The following is a 19,498-nucleotide window of genomic DNA, read 5'->3' as shown; positions in this document are numbered from 1 at the left end:
GGGATAAATCCCACTTGATCATGGTGTATGATCCTTTTAATGTGTTGTTGGATTCTGTTTGCTAGTATTTTGTTGAGGAGTTTTGCATCTATATTCATCAGTGATATTGGTCTGTAATTTTCTTTTTTTGTAGTATCTTTGTCTGGTTTTGGTATCAGGGTGATGGTGGCCTCATAGAATGAGTTTGGGAGTGTTCTTTCCTCTGCAATTTTTTGGAAGATTTTGAGAAGGATGGGTGTTAGCTCTTCTCTAAATGTTTGATAGAATTCACCTGTGAAGCCATCTGGTCCTGTACTTTTGTTTGCTGGAAGATTTTTAATCACAGTTTCAATTTCATTACTTGTGATTGTTCTGTTCATATTTTCTATTTCTTCCTGGTTCAGTCTTGGAAGGTTATACCTTTCTAAGAATGTGTCCATTTCTTCCACGTTGTCCATTTTATTGGCATAGAGTTGCTTGTAGTAGTCTCTTAGGATGCTTTGTATTTCTGCGGTGTCTGTTGTAGCTTCTCCTTTTTCATTTCTAATTTTATTGATTTGAGTCCTCTCCCTCTTTTTCTTGATGAGTCTGGCTAATGGCTTATCAATTTTGTTTATCTTCTCAAAGAACCAGCTTTTAGTTTTATTGATCTTTGCTACTGTTTTCTTTGTTTCTATTTCATTTATTTCTGCTCTGATCTTTATGATTTCTTTCCTTCTACTAACTTTGGGTTTTGTTTGTTCTTCTTTCTCTAGTTCCTTTAGCTGTAAGGTTAGATTATTTATTTGAGATTTTTCTTGTTTCTTGAGGTAGGCTTGTATTGCTATAAACTTCCCTCTTAGAACTGCTTTCGCTGCATCCCATAGATTTTGGATCATCGTGTTTTCGTTGTCATTTGTCTCTAGGTATTTTTTTATTTCCTCTTTGATTTCTTCAGTGATCTCTTGGTTATTTAGTAATGTATGGTTTAGCCTCCATGTGTTTGTGTTTTTTACATTTTTTTTCCCTGTAATTGATTTCTAATCTCACAGCGCTGTGTCAGAAGAGATGCTTGATATGATTTCAGTTTTCTTAAATTTACTGAGGCTTCATTTTTGACCCAAGATGTGATCTACCCTGGAGAATGTTCCGTGTGCACTTGACAAGAAAGTGTAATCTGCTGTTTTTGGATGGAATGTCCTATAAATATCAATTAAATCTATCTGGTGTATTGTGTCATTTAAAGCTTGTGTTTCCTTATTAATTTTCTGTTTGGATGATCTGTCCCTTGGTGTAAGTGTTAAAGTCCCCCACTATTATTTGTTACTGTTGATTTCCTCTTTGATAGCTGTTAGCAGGTGCATTATGTATTGAGGTGCTCCTATGTTGGGTGCATAAATATTTACAATTGTTGTATCTTCTTCTTGGATTGATCCCTTGATCATTATGTGGTGTCCTTCTTCGTCTCTTGCAGTAGTCTTTATTTTAAACTCTATGTTGTCTGATATGAGAATTGCTACTCCAGCTTTCTGTTGATTTCCATTTGCATGGAATATTTTTTTTCATCCCCTCACTTTCAGTCTGTATGTGTCCCTAGGTCTGAAGTGGGTCTCTTGTAGACAGCATGTAGATGGGTCTTGTTTTTGTATCCATTCAGCAAGCCTGTGTCTTTTGGTTGGAGCATTTAATTCATTCACGTTTCAGGTAATTATCGATATGTATGTTCCAATTACCATTTTCTTAATTGTTTTGAGTTTGTTTTTGTAGGTCTTTTTTGTCTCTTGTGTTTCCCACTTAGAGAATTTCCTTTAGCATTTGTTGTAGAGCTGGTTTGGTGGTGCTGAATTCTCTTAGCTTTTGCTTGTCTGTAAAGCTTTTGATTTCTCCATCGAATCTGAATGAGCTCCCTGCCGGGTAGAGTAATCTTGGTTGTAGGTTCTTCCCTTTCATCACTTTAAATATATCATGCCACTCCCTTCTGGCTTGTACAGTTTCTGCTGAGAAATCAGCTGTTAACCTTATAGGAGTTCCCTTGTATTTTATTTGTCGTTTTTCCCTTGTTGCTTTCAATAATTTTTATTTGTCTTTAATTTTTGTCAGTTTGATTACTATGTGTCTTGGCTTGTTTCTCTTTGGTTTTATCCTCCCTGGGACTCTCTGCGTTTCCTGGACTTGGGTGGCTATTTTCTTTCCCATGTTAGGGAAGTTTTCGACTCTAATCTCTTCAAATATTTTCTCTGGTCCTTTCTCTCTCTCTTCTCCTTCTGGGACCCCTATAATGAGAATGTTGTTGCGTTTAATGTTGTCCCAGAGGTCTCTTAGGCTGTCTTCATTTCTTTTCATTCTTTTTTCTTTATTCTGTTCCACAGCAGTGAATTCCACCACTCTGTCTTCCAGGTCACTTATCCGTTCTTCTGCCTCAGTTATTCTGCTATTGATTCCTTCTAGTGTAGTTTTCATTTCAGTTATTATATTGTTCATCTCTGTTTGTTCTTGAATTCTTCTAGGTCTTTATGAAACATTTCTTGCATCTTCTCGATCTTTGCCTCCATTCTTTTTCCGAGGTCCTGGATCATCTTCACTGTCATTATTCTGAATTCTATTTCTGGAAGGTTGCCTATCTCCATTTCATGTAGTTGTTTTTCTGGGGTTTTATCTTGTTCCTTCATCTGGTACATAGCCCTCTGCCTTTTCATCTTGTCTATCTTTCTGTGAATGTGGCTTCCCTTCCACATGCTGCAGGATTGTAGTTCTTCCTGCTTCTGCTGTCTGCCCTCTGGTGGATGAGGCTATCTAAGAGGCTTGTGTAAGTTTCCTGATGGGAGGGACTGGTGCTGGTAGCACTGGGTTTTGCTCTGGTGGGCAGAGCTTAGTAAAACTTTAATCCGCTTGTCTGCTGATGGGTGGGGCTGGGTTCCCCCCTGTACGTTGTTTGGCCTGAGGCGACCCAACACTGGAGCCTACTCAGCTCTTTGGTGGTGCTAATGGCAGACTCTGGGAGGGCTCACGCCAAGGAGTACTTCTCAGAACTTCTGCTGCCAGTGTCCTTGTCCTCACGGTGAGCCACAGCCACCCCCTACCTCTGCGGGAGACCCTCCGACACTAGCAGGTAGGTCTGGTTCAGTCTCCTATGGGGTCACTGCTCCTTCCCCTGGGTCCTGATGTGCACTCTACTTTGTGTGTGCCCTCCAAGAATGGAGTCTCTGTTTCCCCCAGTCCTGTTGAAGTCCTGCAATTAAATCCCGCTAGCCTTCAAAGTATGATTCTCTAGGAATTCCTCCTCCCGTTGCCAGACCCCCAGGTTGGGAAGCCTGACGTGGGGCTCAGAACCTTCACTCCAGTGGGTGGACTTCTGTGGTATAAGTGTTCTCCAGTCTGTGAGTCACCCACCCAGCAGTTATGGGATTTGATTTGATTGTGATTGTGCCCCCCCCCCGCCACCGTCTCATTGTGGCTTCTCCTTTCTCTTTGGATGTGCGGTATCTTTTGGTGAGTTCCAGTGTCTTCCTGTTGATGATTGTTCAGCAGTTAGTTGTGATGCCGGTGCTCTCCCAAGAGGGAGTGAGCTCACGTCCTTCTACTCCGCCATCTTGAACCAATCTCCCCCCAGCTCCTTTCTAAATTTTGTGTAGACCACACTGCTATGTCTATTTTAAATTAGTTAATGTCTTTATTTAATCTCTGATGTATCCATAATTCTTTCTTAACTCTGATCGAGTTTCTGGGGCACTTTTCTCCCTGCACAGTTGCAGGTCACTGTAGAGAATGGAATTCGGAAGTCAAATAAAGCTCTCTGTCAAGTGTGACTATAAAGCAATAGAAATTACATGAAACAGTATAAATAAATGGCAACTCAACCACCATGAGTGGCACTGCTCTTGTCGACATGATTTCCCAAAATGGTGAAACACTCTGTGTAAAACTTATGAATAAAACAATGTATAGTCTACCATCAAATTACATAAGAGTTACAATCTGGAAAAATCCAATATATATTAAAATTGTGGGGAAAATTTTTACTTTACATGTAAAATTGTGTGATTCTAGCTTTAGACAATTATACGTAGTTTTTTTTTTTTTTACTTACATGGATGTCAAAATGACATCTGGATTATCATGCTGCATTGTTCAAGGTATTTTTCGGGCTTGCCATATCCCCCATTAGATGCAGTAAAACCCTCCAATCATCAAGACAATAAAAGACTACTCTATAAATATCCAAAAGTATCCTGGGGGCGAACCACCAAGCTCAATGACAATTCATTGCCATGTAATGTGTTAGATATTTTAGTTTGGTGTAAAAACCTTTCTTGGCTGGAACAAACCCTTCAGTGACCTGACTCATGTATAAAGGTTAAACAGCAGGAGCATGGTGGTCATTTATTTCTAAAGCATTAAACACCCTGGGCTCTGATAAACACGCTTGGTGTGTCACAGTCAATTAGAAAGCCGTCCAGTGTGAATGAGTTTCTGACTTTGAGAAATGCCACTGGCATCTGATAAACAGACAATGATAAACAAACTGTACAAGGCCTGTGAGCTCCATCCTCCTTCAGATACCAAACGCAATTCCAACTGCCTGCAAAGGCAAGAGTTCAAAGGAGTTGCCCATTCTTTGGGACTAAAAATATATTCTATTTTCATCATGCAGCAGGTGTTTCTTGTGACCCCAACACAACCTTGTGTAGCTCAAAGATAAAAAATGGCCACTGCATGTCACAAGTTTCAACTGAATGCTTTCTGTATGGATGGGACAGTCGGTACATATGCATAAGGATGGATAGATGGAACTAAAAGTGTCTTCTTTAGCATGTTAGCAAACTTTAGTTTGACCCATGTTTAGGGAAAGCATCCCTGTTATACAGAGTCTACTTGATGCTGTGACAGAAAACTAGTACATGGAAAGGGAAGATGCCAACTTACGTGCTATAAAATTATACAGGAAAGAGTTATGAGATCCAAGCTATTTGCATATTTCTAGTGTTACAGTAGAGGACAGCAACTATGCAAATGAACAAGAAGGAAAGAGCATTTTTTAAAGTATCTGGTGAAATTTAAAATTCAACTAAAACAGTTTGTTCTTTGAAAAGATGGAGGTAAAAGTATGGATCGTTACACGTTTCAGCAGTCTTAGATCAGCATTAACAACACATGTCTGATTAACGTGCTTAACTGGTTTACACAACAGAAAACTAGTAAAATGTATTATGTCAGAGTATTGAAAATTGTGTCATATTTTACATGGTCCAGGAGCAGCTTGTTAATAGAGTTGTAGAATGTCTCTCTATGTAAAATGCAGAATATATTTTTATGTAAATATTATCCTTTTTTCCTGTTTCACAAATATAGATATTTATATATTACCAGTATTTGGTGTCCTTAGAATAACTGTTTTCAACTATAAAGTACAGAATTATCATCTCACTGTAATTTAAAAGTAAATTGGAAGTTTAACTTATTTGTGGTCAATTTAGATAATCTAAATAAAATACCCTTATTTCCTACCTCAATAATAAAAAGTTGGGTTCCGTTTGGCTTTATTGAGTGAGCAGGTGTTTTTGTTTGACTGGAAAATTATCCAATTATCCTTACTATCTTGTGACACTACCTTTGAAGACTGTCTAAACATTCTACATTTTTCTCTGTTAAGATGAAATATTGAACAACATTATTAACCAAGTTGACTGAATTGGCATTTATAGAAGACAGATACAAATGACAACTGAATAATACACATTTCTTTCAAGGGCATTTGGAACATTCACCAAGACAGACCACGTGCTGGGCCATAAAATAAGTTGAAAGCAATTGGAATTATACAGATGATGTTTTTCAGACTACGATGGAATTAAAATAAAAATCAATCATGAAACAAGATAAATATAATATCTTCAAATATTATTAAATCTAGCAACATACATCTAAATAACCCAAAGGCCAGAAAGGAAATGACAACTGTAGTTATAAAATATTTTGAAGTGAATGTTTATGAACATATGTTCATATGTTAATAAAACATGTTTTGAAGTGAATGTTAATCAACATGTTCATATGTTAATAAAACATATCAGGTTTTGTGGGATTCAGCTAAAACAGTGCTCAGAGGGCACAAAAATGTACTGTCATTGAACGAACGTGCCTTGTCAATTCTCTCCACCGATGCACCTGTCTTTTAGGGAAATACTACTGTCCTCTGAATTCAATTAACATAAAAGCACGTAATTTTTCTCTCTTATGCATAATATTACGCCCTTCGTACAGACTTCTAACATGCAGCTTGCAGCTGTGGAATTGTCTAGCTGTGTTTTGCTATTGTTTGTATATTTCTAGATCTTTACTGTCATTTTATTGTCCTTCAATATAGCAAAAGCTGGATTGTGTTTTACTTTCTTTCTTCTTCCACTTGACTGATTGCTTAAGGAACAAAATCTGACATATAATCTGACTAAAATACCAACACTCACATATCCCATTTTCTTCAGATGTGCTGAGAAAATCTCTTATATTAACAAAAGTCATTCGTTGTGCATCCCTGTGTATAACTCACCCGCACAGCACCAGAAATAAGACTCTTAGGAAGAGCACAATGAAGGTTATTGCTGACTTTCCACCACATCGGAGGTGCAGATAATGGATGGCATTTATGCAATCCTTCTCCTGAAGAGTTCTAGGTAGGACAATAAAAGTCTTGGTTGGCCCATACCATTCTTCACATTTTTGGTGATAGGACTTGCCTAATGTTTCAGGTGAGCTGACATCCTCAACTTCCACCTACCCAGCCTAAAACAAAACTCACTAGTTCCCATCCCAGGGGGCCCGAATCTAACCGGGTAAACTCCATGCAGGCAGACCAAGCGTCCACAAACGAAGCAAGGCTGTTATTGCTAGGTGAGACCCTGGAGGTCCCTGAGTTCACTGAGCTCCACCTCATGCTCTGAAAGGCCCCAAGAGTTCTGAGGGGTTTCTCAGGGGGGTCCTGCAGGAGACTGGGGCACGAGAGAATGAACACCACCACCGCCTGTGCCCAATCAACCAGCTTCATGCAAAGCTAGCTCTGGTTTCCACACAGAGCTTTTGAGTAAGACTGTGCCTGAGAACAAGTATTCTATACCCTGCTAGACATCATGGTGCAGAGAGTCCACTGAAGTGGCCCAAGGTCATCCAGTTAATTAAACGCCAATCCAGGGCAACGATCCACACTTCCCAATATAGCAGGGTGTCTTTTTCTACCAACAGAGGATTTAAGAAATGCTTCGAGGCTCCTTCTCCACAAACTCTCTCACCATCACCACTCATTTCCCACCAAGTGGTTGAAATTGGGGGGGCCGGGGGGGCGGGGGGACAGTTAAGATACAGTCTTAAGAAAGGACCTGTCCAAATGCAGATCTATTACCAATGATGGGCTCTGATTTCAGTGGCTTGCAAACCTGGTCCTTGATGCCCCTGAGGAAGGACCATGGAGGTAGTGAGGAGGAAACCACACTCCCCATCTCTGAGTCCTCCACAGGAATGCATTCTCCTTCAAGATGCTGAACACACAGGCAGGGCCCTGAGATCCTGGGAAGTGGAGAACTCCGTATGGCCCTTCTGACGTGTTTCTCTCACGTCACACGACAGTGACAAACAAGAGAACTGAAAAGGCCGAGTGTTAAATTACTCCCTGCTCCCCGCTCCCCGACACCACACAGCATGTAAAGTGCGGCAGAGCGTCAGTGTGTGGTGGCACGTGTACGTTTGTGTGTGTGTTTAAAATCCTAATTGTATAAACGTATGTACCGATCCTCTACCACTGTTTTCTTTGATACCCAGATAAATAAATGTACACCCATTTCTGCGGGAACTTCACGTTGCTATCAAATATTTCTTCAGACTCTGAGGCTGAGGCTGAGAATCTCTGGGCTGTGGCCCATCACCTCTTACTCTGAGCTCTTGCTTACTTGCTTTCACAGTGTCTGTGACCTTTCACCTACCTGCTGTCATCCCTTGGCCTTTTCCCCTGCCTCCCTCCCCCAGCCCCCTTCTCCTTTCTTAAAGCACCACTAACCCGACCCTACCTTATCCAACACACTTTGCCAAAGACTTGGAAAAAAGAGGGGAATGGTGGCAGAGGATAAAAAAATTACTAAAAACTGAGTATCAGGTACCACATTAAAAGTCCATCACCCTTTATTTTACAAAGAATTCCTTATTAAAATTTCCCATATTTCTGGAGTCTGCTCTTCCTTACTGTATAAAAAGATCTTTCATTCATCCAACAAACATTTGTTAGAAGCTTACTTATATACCAGGTCTGGGTCTATGTGCTAGAGATTCAGCAGTAAAGAAAACAAACTCTGCCATTACGAAATTACATTCTCTGTATCCATCCTTTCTTTTTTGAGCCCTGGATTACTGAAGCCGGTGGAGCAAGAAGAAACAATGGAAAATTCATGTTGCCCTAGTACGCTGAGCATTTTCATCTCCCACTGTTTTAACCTCCCCCTTTCAACCCAGGCAAGCAGCTTTACTGTTTATAACCAAAAGAACAATTACGGTGTTTTCCTAAGCAAACGAGCAGCTTTCATCTTGATATGGATTCTGCCTCCTCTCTAGAATGTAAAAACGGTTCTAGTCAAATTTTTAAGTCAACGTTTCCTTCTCTCTGCATTTGCCATTTCAAAATTCCACTTAATTGAAACCATTTCTCAATTATAATATCACCGATACATAATGACAATAGTCAGTATAAAATCTACCTCTTTATGAGAACTAGAGGTCCCACAAAATATTTAAATACAAGCACTTAACAATATTCCTGGGAAAAGACACCTAGAGATTTGTATGTATTTGAATCTAGAGTACATAAATTCAGAAGTCTAACTGATAGTATTGAGGCAAGAATATGTTTAAACAGTGATCTCATGCTCATTAGTCGGTAAAAACCATTATAATAAGCCAGCAAAGGGAATAGAAATAATATATATTTTACTCCAGCTCTCTCCTATTGAATCCTTGCTATCCATATGATACCGTGTTACATGTTTTAGAAAACCAAGATGGAAAAGCGTCTCAGACTCCTTTACTTATATTCCCGTTTCACCTCTTTTCAGACTTCATGAAAGAACTTCATTGAAAGGACAGTCATTGTTAAGTTCATTTCTTCACCTCCCACTTCTTCTTGATCTGTTTCCATCTGGCTTTAACTGCAACCACACCACTGAAAATGCTTTTGTCAAGACCATGGTTTGCTTTCTGTTCCTTGTTTTACTGGACTGTTCCACAATTCTTGACATTGTTGGCCATTTCCTTCTTTCCGAAACAGTTTACTCCCTTGGTTGTCAAGGCAACATATATTTTAGCTTTAGTCTCTTTCATGGGCTCTGATTCCTCTGCCTACCACTTAAAGGTTGGGTTCCATCCTCAACTGTCATCTCTCTCATCCTTTCTGAGATGAGAAGGACCTCGTTCACATTTCCATTACCCCCATAATGTCTACAACTGCCAATGACATGTCTCTAGTCCATCTTTTTCTTAGCCTATAGAATCATATTTTTAACTGCCTACTTGACTTTCTCCACGTGAATGCTTTATTTGTATGTCAACCCCACCATAGTCCAAACTCGATACATTAGTTTTCCTTGCTCCCTACTCTCATCACCCTCAAGATGCAATTCCCACTCATGGCACCACTATACCCTCATTATCCACAGCAAAAAAATTTCAGAGTCATTCATACCATCTTTCTTCTCCGTCACCTTTCCAGTCACTAGCTCCTGTCAATTTTATCGTCTTAACAATGTACAAACATCTCTTCCTCGCTGTATACATTGCTACTATCTTTGCTAAGATCTTCAAAACTTATCATCTAGAGAATATGACAAGTGTTTCCTAGTTGGTCTCCCTAAGAACGGACTCATCATTCTAATCTACTTTTCATTATGTTATGATGTTGATCTCGCTAATGCACAAGCAAGCCCCTCTCCTACTTAAAAGATCACTCGTTACTCCCATTTTGTAATCATAAAAGCTCACACTGATCAGCGTAACATAGAGTCTCCTGCATGATCTACCTCCTATCTATCTTTCCAATCTCATCTTCCACCCTTCTCCAGGCCTCAGCCATACTGAAAAGCTTACACTACCCTTAAGCGTATCATATCATTATCTTTCTCCACACATTTACACATGCTGTTCTCCCTTCCAGATATGCCTTTAGGATACCTTTGCCTACATGGTAGCCCTACTTGTCCTTTGAAGAGTAACTCAAGGATCTCTTCTCTTGGAAGCATTTCATGAATCCCCAGAAAAAAGTCAATCCATGCTCCTGTGGGATCTGAGAAATGCCCTGGAAATAGACTAAGATTTGACTTAACTGTTTGGACATAAGATGAGTCAAGCAATTCTAGGGTTCTGATCCTGGAAGCCAAGCATAATGACAAACAACTATTAGAGAAAAAGAAGAATAAGGTTTTAGAAGAAGGGTGAAGATCTATGAGGTTGTTTTTTAAAGCAAACTTTTTATTGATGTAGAACATATGTACAGGAAATTGTGTAAGTGTGCAGCTTACATGCCAGAACGACTAACACTGAAGAGACAGACAACACCAACTGTTGGCACGGATGTGCAACGACACTCATATGCTCCTGGAGCATAAATTGTTGCACCATGTGGGGAAACCGTTGGGCAGTATCAAATAAAACTCAACGCATACTCCCCCGAGAACCCAGCGATTCCATTCCTAGGAATACACCCAATAGATATGCTGACGTAAGCTCACCAAAAAACAAGCACGGCATGTTCAGAGCTGCCTTATTCATTATAACAAAAAGTAGAAATGATCCAAATGTCCATCAATCCTTGAATGGATGAAGAAATTGCATTATATTTACACCATGGAATACTACTGGACAATGAGAATGAACAACATACCACATGTAAAAGTGTGGATGAATCTCAAACATAACACTGAGTGAAAGAAGTCAATACAAAAGGGAACATACTGCATGATACACAGAGTACAAAAAGCAGCACAGTTAATCTATACTTTTTTAAGGCAGGATAGAAGTCAGTGACTGGAAAGGAGTGAAACAGGTGATTCTAGGGTGTCAATAGGCTCTATTTCTTCATGTAGTTGCGGATTACTGGTGTGTTCCATTTGTGAAAATTCATCAAACTGTGCAGTATGTGCATTTTCTATATACTGAACTGCAATGAAAGGTTTTTAAGTGTACAGCTTAATGAATTTTCACTAAGTGAACATTCCCATGTAATTAACACCAAGCCATGAAATAGAATATTGCCAGCACCTCAGAAGCCGCCTCATGCTCCAGCCCCTATCAATGCCCCCAAAACAAGTTCTATTCTGACTTCTACCATGGTGGCAGAGACCCCATCTGTACTGTTCAGTACTGCTTTCTCCGTATCTACAAAACATATTAGCATGGTATAGATATTTTAAAGGTACACATTGAACTAGTAAGTTACAGGCAAAAATGGGGGAGTCAACAAAGATATTTGAAACCTTAAGCTTGGCCAAGTCCATTAAATCAAAAGGATAAACTAAGGAAAAGAGGCTAAGAAGGAAAGTGCAGTTCCCTGGAGAATGTCTACATTGAGGAGTAGGAAGAAGCAATACTGTAGGATAGTCCGAAAATCAATCAAACCATATTTTCATTTCATAAAACCCAATTTACTAGCTTCTTACCACCCTATTGATATAGATCTGGTTTGTATAACTAACCAATTATTGATCAATCAAAAATATTTTACTTATGAAATCTTTTTGGTGACTTATAAGCATCTTTGTATTCATAACACAAGGCTTTGAAATGTATGACTTAGGATCTGCATTGTGTATTTTTTAAATCAACTTGAAAGTAGAAAGAATTTTATCTTCCTTGCATCCTTTGGATTCGAGCTGCCAGTAACTGTGCAAAGATCACCAAGTCCATTAAAAATTTATAACATTTGAAAAGCTCATTAGCCGCAAAACTGACTTTTCTTTAACTTTCTGGTTCATTAAATCTGATTTTGAGTGTTAATTGTACAGAAAGGAAGAAGCAGCAGGACGCACTGTGGGAAGCTGGCTTGCCCGTCCATTCACATCTGCACAAATATTACCTCTCCCGCCTGAGCCCCAGGACAGGAAGGGCGGATGTCCAGGCAATAAACGGCCGTAAATTATTATAAAATGAAAGCATACACATGGGAGTGGACTTTTGCCTGCAGTAAGTTTCTGTGGCTGCATATCTGAGTCTCTCCAATGACGGCAGTGTCCACATTCCCAGGTGCAGCTCTTTCTCCTAAAACTCCATTACATTTGATTTGAATTTCACTTCCAGCATTATCACATGCCTTCCTCTGGACTTCTATCACGCCCAGGGTTTGAAATAAGTGATAAGATTCATTTGTGTGATTGATGTTGTGCTATGTAATTTAAATTCGTCTGTCATCCCAATTAAATTAAGTTTCTTGACTTGAGGGTAAGGCTCTGACATACCATTTGGATCACAAAAAGATAGTATGGGATAAGGAGAGAGTGTAAGTACTTTTTAAATTGTTAATTACGGTTGTTTTCACATTTAGAAATATTGCAAAATATCCCCAACTGTTGGATTTCCACGATGATAACTGAAGTTAGTTTAGAAAGAGATCATGGTTTAGGAAAAGATCATGATCGGTCATCCATGCAGATGGATAATTATACGCCACCCATGGACAGTGCTGACACGACAAAGTAATTAAAGGAGGATGGCAGCTTCTCCTCACTACTCAGCAGAGACAGGGCATGGAGGACGCCCACGCTCGGCAAAGCCCCAGCGCACATCTCGACGCCAAGGACTCCCTATCCTTTTCATCCTCTAGAGATAGAAAGACAAAGCCAGGCCCTTCTCACAGGTCACGTGGCCAGAAATCCAGGGCTGCTCCTCAGTGGAGTATGTTCAGGTATTTCCTGGAGGGCCTTTTCTCATCTTTAACTATCTTTTTTTTTTTTTTTAAAGTAGCACAGGCTACTTGGAAATTGGAAATCTTTCAAAAAGTAGAAAAACAGAGATCATAAACATTCACACTGAGAGTGTTTGGATGTACTTGATCTTTGCTACGGATATTTTTCCATATGATGATTACATGGAATATTCAAAGTTACATAAACTTTATAAGTCAACAGGTATCATTTTATAAATAATATGTATTTATTGTTAATTTTTTTAATTTAAAAAAACTTAAAGAAAAAAATGGTCTAAATCAGTACAGATAGAGCTTTCCCTGTGTGTTTCTCTGTTTGCTGACTCTTTCTGAATGTATCATATTCATATCCAAATTTTTTCGACAACGTTTCATAGATAAGTCCATTATCATCTAGTTTAGGGGGCAGATTGTGGGCAGAGATGTAAATCAAGCACACCACATGCCACTTGTGGAAGTCCTCCATCCTTGGTTTAAACAACTTTGACCTGTGTCCCAGGCTCGTGTTATAACAAGGATGACCTCTCTGACCTTCTCAGAGGGGGCTGTGGGCACAGAAGTCCAGGTATGAATGTCACTGGTCTCGCTTAGGTTGTGATCAGAGGATGGGTATCCTAATCAAAGAGTTTGAATCCCAAGGTCAATTTTGCACTGGGTGACACAGTTTTATTTGATTGGCAACCCCAGGTAGAGAGCTCCCAAAATACATGAAAGGCTATGTCACCTAAAAAAGGAAGGAGAGACCCTGGGCTGCAGATACAGATGGAAATTCCACTGAATTTTTCATGCCTTGTATATAAACGTTCTTTCTCCTTATACTGCATAGATTGTCAACCCATTTTCTTAGGAGTACCTTTTTTAAACTAAAGCAATTTTTCAATTATGCCTTTTTTTTTTTCTGGTTTTGACCTCAAAGCAATCTTAACTGTCTCTGATGCGCATTTTAATTCTACCACTACATTTTTCATTTCCTTGTATTCCTCTCTTATCTCACCTATCTTGTTTTCTCATGTTATCCTTTGGTTTTTATCTTATCCTATTTTCCCCTTAGGACTTCACTCTCTGGCTTTTTGCCTTGCATCATATTTTGAATTCCAAACAGTTTTCTAGGATTCTTTTCTATTTCCTGACTTGCTTAATGTTAGAAATTCACTCTCCTTCTGAGTTTTCAGGGTAATATTGCTTTTAATTCTGCAGCTTTTCCTACAGGCTCTGTTTGTTTTGCTTAGTTTTGTTCTTATTTACTTATCACCTGTAAAGGAGACATCCATTTGTGGCTTCTGTCCCCAAATAGACTGCATGGATTACACTCATCTTCACTCTGTATTCATTTAGAGTACTTTTCAAATTCCATTCTTTTACTTACATTAAGACCAACTGACTGCTACCCATAGCTTCTGGTTTGAATCTCAACGTACAGCAAATGTTCACTTATCACCTGCCTTCTATACTGAAAATGAGATCTTCCTGGGTTTCCACCACCAGAGTATCCACACTCTGCTCCAAAGGAATCTGTGTACAACTACAATCCTCCAGGTGCATTTCCATTTTATTTATGGTGACCGTCCACCCCAGGATACTGCATGCAACCACCAGCTCCCATCCAGCCCTCTTCCTGCCAAATATTTCTGAGGTTGGGTGTCCAAACAAAAATATGGGGAGTTACAACAGCTACCTAGAAAAGTTATAACTCAGTCTTTGCTTTGGAGTCTCTGCCTAGCCTCAGAGACAGGAAGTGGCAGAAGAAAGATCTGCCCCTACTTTCATGTGAACCAACAGACCTGTGGTGTTCTAGCTAGTTCTATCAGGTGAAATTAGTAGAAATTCTTCAAAACTTATGGCGTTAGGTGAGCTGTTGGTTTTCAGAGGTAATAGGGTGAGAAGCAGAGCAGAGTCATGGCAGGAATTTTAGCTGGAAATCATTTTCAAGTGGAAGGGCTTCCCTGTGATTTAAGCTGAAATCCATTCCTAAAGAATAAGGCACAATGGATATGTTACCCTTAAACTATTATTTTAATTCTAAAGTCACTCTCAGAAGACCACTCATCAAGGACTTTTCTTCATTTTCCGAAAGTACTACAGCTTCACGGTTCAGGGCAGATGACACTTTTTGCTAAGTTTGAATGGTCCAAGGAAATGCAATTTCACCAGCACCCACAACAAAGCTCTTGCAAAGTTCATGACCCATGTCCATTGGGAAATCCCTCTTTGCCTCACACCCTAAATCCTCTTCATGCTAGGTTTTTTTTTTTTTAATTTTTATTTATTTATATTTGTTTTTGGCCGTGTTGGGTCTTCGCTTCCGTGCGAGGGCTTTCTCTAGTTGCGGCGAGCGGGGGCCACTCTTCATCGCGGTGCGCGGGCCTCTCACTGTCGCGGCCTCTCTTGCTGCAGAGCACAGGCTCCAGACGCGCAGGCTCAGCAGTTGTGGCTCACGGGCCCAGCCGCTCCGCGGCACGTGGGATCTTCCCAGACCAGGGCTCGAACCCGTGTCCCCTGCATTGGCAGGCAGACTCCCAACCACTGCGCCACCAGGGAAGCCCCATGCTAGGTTTTAAACCTGCCTTTTTCTCTTGAACTGCATCCACAGAGAAGCTTCACCAGTGCACTGAAGTAACAGCACCACTCACTCTGGCTTGTTACAACGGCTCGACCGAGGGCCATCGTACTCAGCGCTGGGTGATGGCGTAATTTACATAAAGAACACCGTTCTCACTTACTGGATGCCGTAAAGCTTCGTTTTAACTACATGGTATAAGACCAATGTAATTACTTATTACAATATCATTATTATGTGAAATTAGCCTTCCTTTACACAATGATTTTATCATTAGTCACTGTATAAAAAAAAAAAAAAAGACCAAATTTGACGATTACTACACGGGACTGTCTTAGTTCTTGCCAGGGAGCTACACCCTGAGATGGAGACATGCAGGGAGCCGAGGCAGCAGCAACCTGAAAACCGAGACCTATGGGAAAGTGAGGGACACAGAGACGTTGAACTGTGAGTCATTACACCAAGGTCTCCCCGCATCCAAAGGGAAACTCTGGAGCTGGATGGCCCTTTAGAGTTGTCCTAAACTGAAGTAAGGGGACTGCACATCTCTACCCCCAAACTGTCAATAATTGAGTGGGAGCTGTTCTCAGGGAGCAGAGAAGATGTATGCAAGGTTTCTCCCCTCACCAAGGGCATTTCCTAGAAAGGGATCCAGCTATCAACATCCCAACCGGTGTAGAAATAAGTGCCTCAGTCCTGAAGGGGGATCTGAGAGCACATTCCAGAGTCCTGTAAAAGGACAGAGAGTTTCCACAGACTGCTGTGTCAGACAGCTAAGCCAGGCTGTGTAACAAGTAATCCTGAAATTCTAATGACTTAATAAAACATTTTGTTATTTACTCATGCTCCTTGCCCAGCACACAGTAAGCCCTACTCATTAATGTCACTTGAGGACCCAGGTTTACGAAGGCTCACAAACAGCAGGTATTTTTATGATCACTTAGGTAGAAGGACAGAAACATAAGGAATCATGCACTGCCTTGAAGAGACCCAGAAGGGAGTCATGTTTCTTTCACTCAATTTTGTTGGCCAAATTATGTCACATGGCCTAAAATCCACCCAGTGTTCAGAAAAGGAGGAGAGTCAGAACATCTATGACCTGATAACCACCACAAAGGACAGACCCAGCCTGGGCTCTACAGATGTTCACTGCCCATTGAAATATTGACATACTTTTTGTGAATCTTTGCACATTTATTCTTTAATTACAACAAAAGGAGAAGCAGAAGGAAAAGTACATTTGAGAAACTCTAATCTCTGGATAAGAAAACTGAAGAGGTAAATATTTCCATAAAGCACTCCAATAAAGGAATCAAAAGAAAATGCAAAGAAAGCAAGCATGGATGACATTTAAGAAGAGACTGGAAACTGTACATTCCCTAATGTTTTACCCATTTTTTAAGCCCCTAAAGTTATTAGCATAAAAATCCTCAAAACAGGGACTTCCCTGGTGGTGCAGTGGTTAAGAATCCACCTGCCAATACAGGGGACACGGGTTCGTGCCCTGGTCTGGGAAGATCCCACATGCCACGGAGAAACTAAGCCCGTGCGCCACAACTACTGAGCCTGTGCTCTAGAGCCCGCGAGCCACAGCTACTGAGCCCACGTGCCACAACTACTGAAGCCCGCGCACCTAGAGCCCGTGCTCTGTCTGTAACAAGAGAAGCCACCGCAGTGAGAAGCCCGCACACCACAACAAAGAGTAGTCCCCGCTCGCCGCAACTAGAGAAAGCCCACGCGCAGCAACGAAGACCCAACACAGCCAAAAATAAATAAATAAATAAATTTATTTTTTTAAAAAAATCCTCAAAACAAAAGTCTCTCTGTGTTTTGGACAGAGTGGCAAAGCAGAGAAATGAGACAGTGTTGACTTGTTTATTCCGTTACCCCGTAAAGCTGCAGGAGGAAGAATCCTCAGACTTAAGGAATGAGGGTATCTCCAAAAAAAAAAAAAAAAAAAAAAGAAGGGGAAAATCTGATCTTCTGCAAGGAAAACAGAAAGCCTATGGCTTTGGAAATAATAATGTGAAGCTGTCACAGCAGCGACAAGCACATATTATAGGTTGCCTTGAGAGTGTGTATTTGTGTGGTGTGCATGTGATGTATCTTTGTGTGTGTGTATGTGACCTGGGCTGCTCAGCATACCACTTGGATAGCAACAGCATAATATGGCCAGTGCAGTGATTAGTAAGCACCTTGGGGTTATAATTACGTCTACATATCTACTTCAAAAACTTGAGAGAACTCTTCAACAAATGGTGTTGGGGAAACCAGATATCCACATGTAAATGAATTAAATCAGACCCTAATCTTACACCACTCACAAAAATTAACTTGAAATGAATTAAGGCCTGAAACGTAAACCCCGGGAAGAAAACATAGGGGAAAAGTTTCATAATATTGGTCCAGGCAATGATTTCTTGGATATGACACCAAAAACACAAGCAACAAAAGCAAAAATAGACAAGAAGAACTTACATAAAACTAAAAATCTTCTCCACAGCAAAGGAAAAAAATCAACAAGTAAAAAGTCAACTTCATGAATGGGAGAAAACATTTGCAAACCATATATCTGATAAGGGGTTAATATCTAAAATATAAAATAAATTTCTACAACTCAATAGCAAAAAACAAATAAATAAATAACCTGATTTTAAAATGGGCAAAGAACCTGAATAGACATTTTCCCCAAAAGACATATAAATTGCCAAGAGACACATGAAAAGATACTCAGCATCAAAAATCATCAGGTAAATGCAAATCAAAACCACAATGAGACATCAACTTACACCTGTTAGAATGGCTATCACCAAAAAGACAGGAAATAAGTGTTGCCAAGGATGTAGAGAAAAGGGAATCCTGTACACTGTTGGTGGGAATTAAACTGGCACAGTCACAATGGAAAACAGTTTGGAAGTTACTCAAAAAACTAAAAATAGAATTACCATATGATCCAGCAATCCCACTTCTGGGTATATATCCCAAAGAACTGAAATCAGGCTGTCAAGGAGATATCTATACTCCCATGTCCACTGCAGTATTATTCACAATAGCCAAGATATGGAAACAACCTAAGTGTCCACTGACAGATGAACAGGTAAACAAAATGCCATACATACATACAATGAAACATTCAGCCTTAAAAGAGAAAGAAATCCTGTCGTTTAAAACAACATGGATGGACCTGAAAGACATTATGATAAATGAAATAAGCCCAGTCACCAAAGTACAAACATTTCATGATTCCACTTAAATGAGGTACCTAGAATAATCAAACACATAGAAGCAGAGAGTCAAATTTTATTTTATTTTGTAAGGAACTATCAGGAAAGTATAAGCTTCTCTAAGTGACCGGGCTAGAGGGAGGGGAAATGGAGAGTTGCTGTTCAACGGATACAGTTTCAGTTATACAAGATGAGTAGGTTCTAGATACCTGCTGTACAACTTGGGGACCGTAGTTAACAATCCTGTATTGTGCACTTAAAGATTTGTGAAGTGTAAATCTCATGCGAAGTTGTTAAGTATTCTTACAACATTTTTTAAAAGAAAGAAAATTTTATTTTTTTTATTGAAGTATAGTTGATTTACAATGTTGTATTAGTTTCTGGTGTAGAGCAAAGTGATTCGGTTTTATACATATATTCTTTTTTATATTCTCTTCCATTATGTTTTATTACAGGATATTGAATATAGTTCCCTGTGCTATACAGTAGGACCTTGTTGTTTATCTACTTTATATACAGTTGTTTATATCTGCTAATCCCAAACTACTAATTTATCCCTCCCCGCTCTTCCTCTTTGGTAACCATAAGTTTGTTTTCTATGTCTGTGAGTCTATTTCTGTTTCATAGATACGTTCATATGTGTCATGTTTTAGATTCCAAATATAAGTGATATCATATGGTATTTGTCTTTTTCTGACTTACTTCACTTAACATGATCATCTCTAGGTCCATCCATGTTGTTGCAAATGGCATTATTTCATTCGTTTTTATGGCCAAGTAATATTCCATTCCATACATACATACATGTATATA

This window comes from Balaenoptera physalus (assembly GCF_965194825.1).
Source record: "Balaenoptera physalus genome assembly, chromosome: 6".
NCBI classification, from domain to species: Eukaryota; Metazoa; Chordata; class Mammalia; order Artiodactyla; family Balaenopteridae; genus Balaenoptera; species Balaenoptera physalus.
This window is presented reverse-complemented; position numbering follows the sequence as displayed.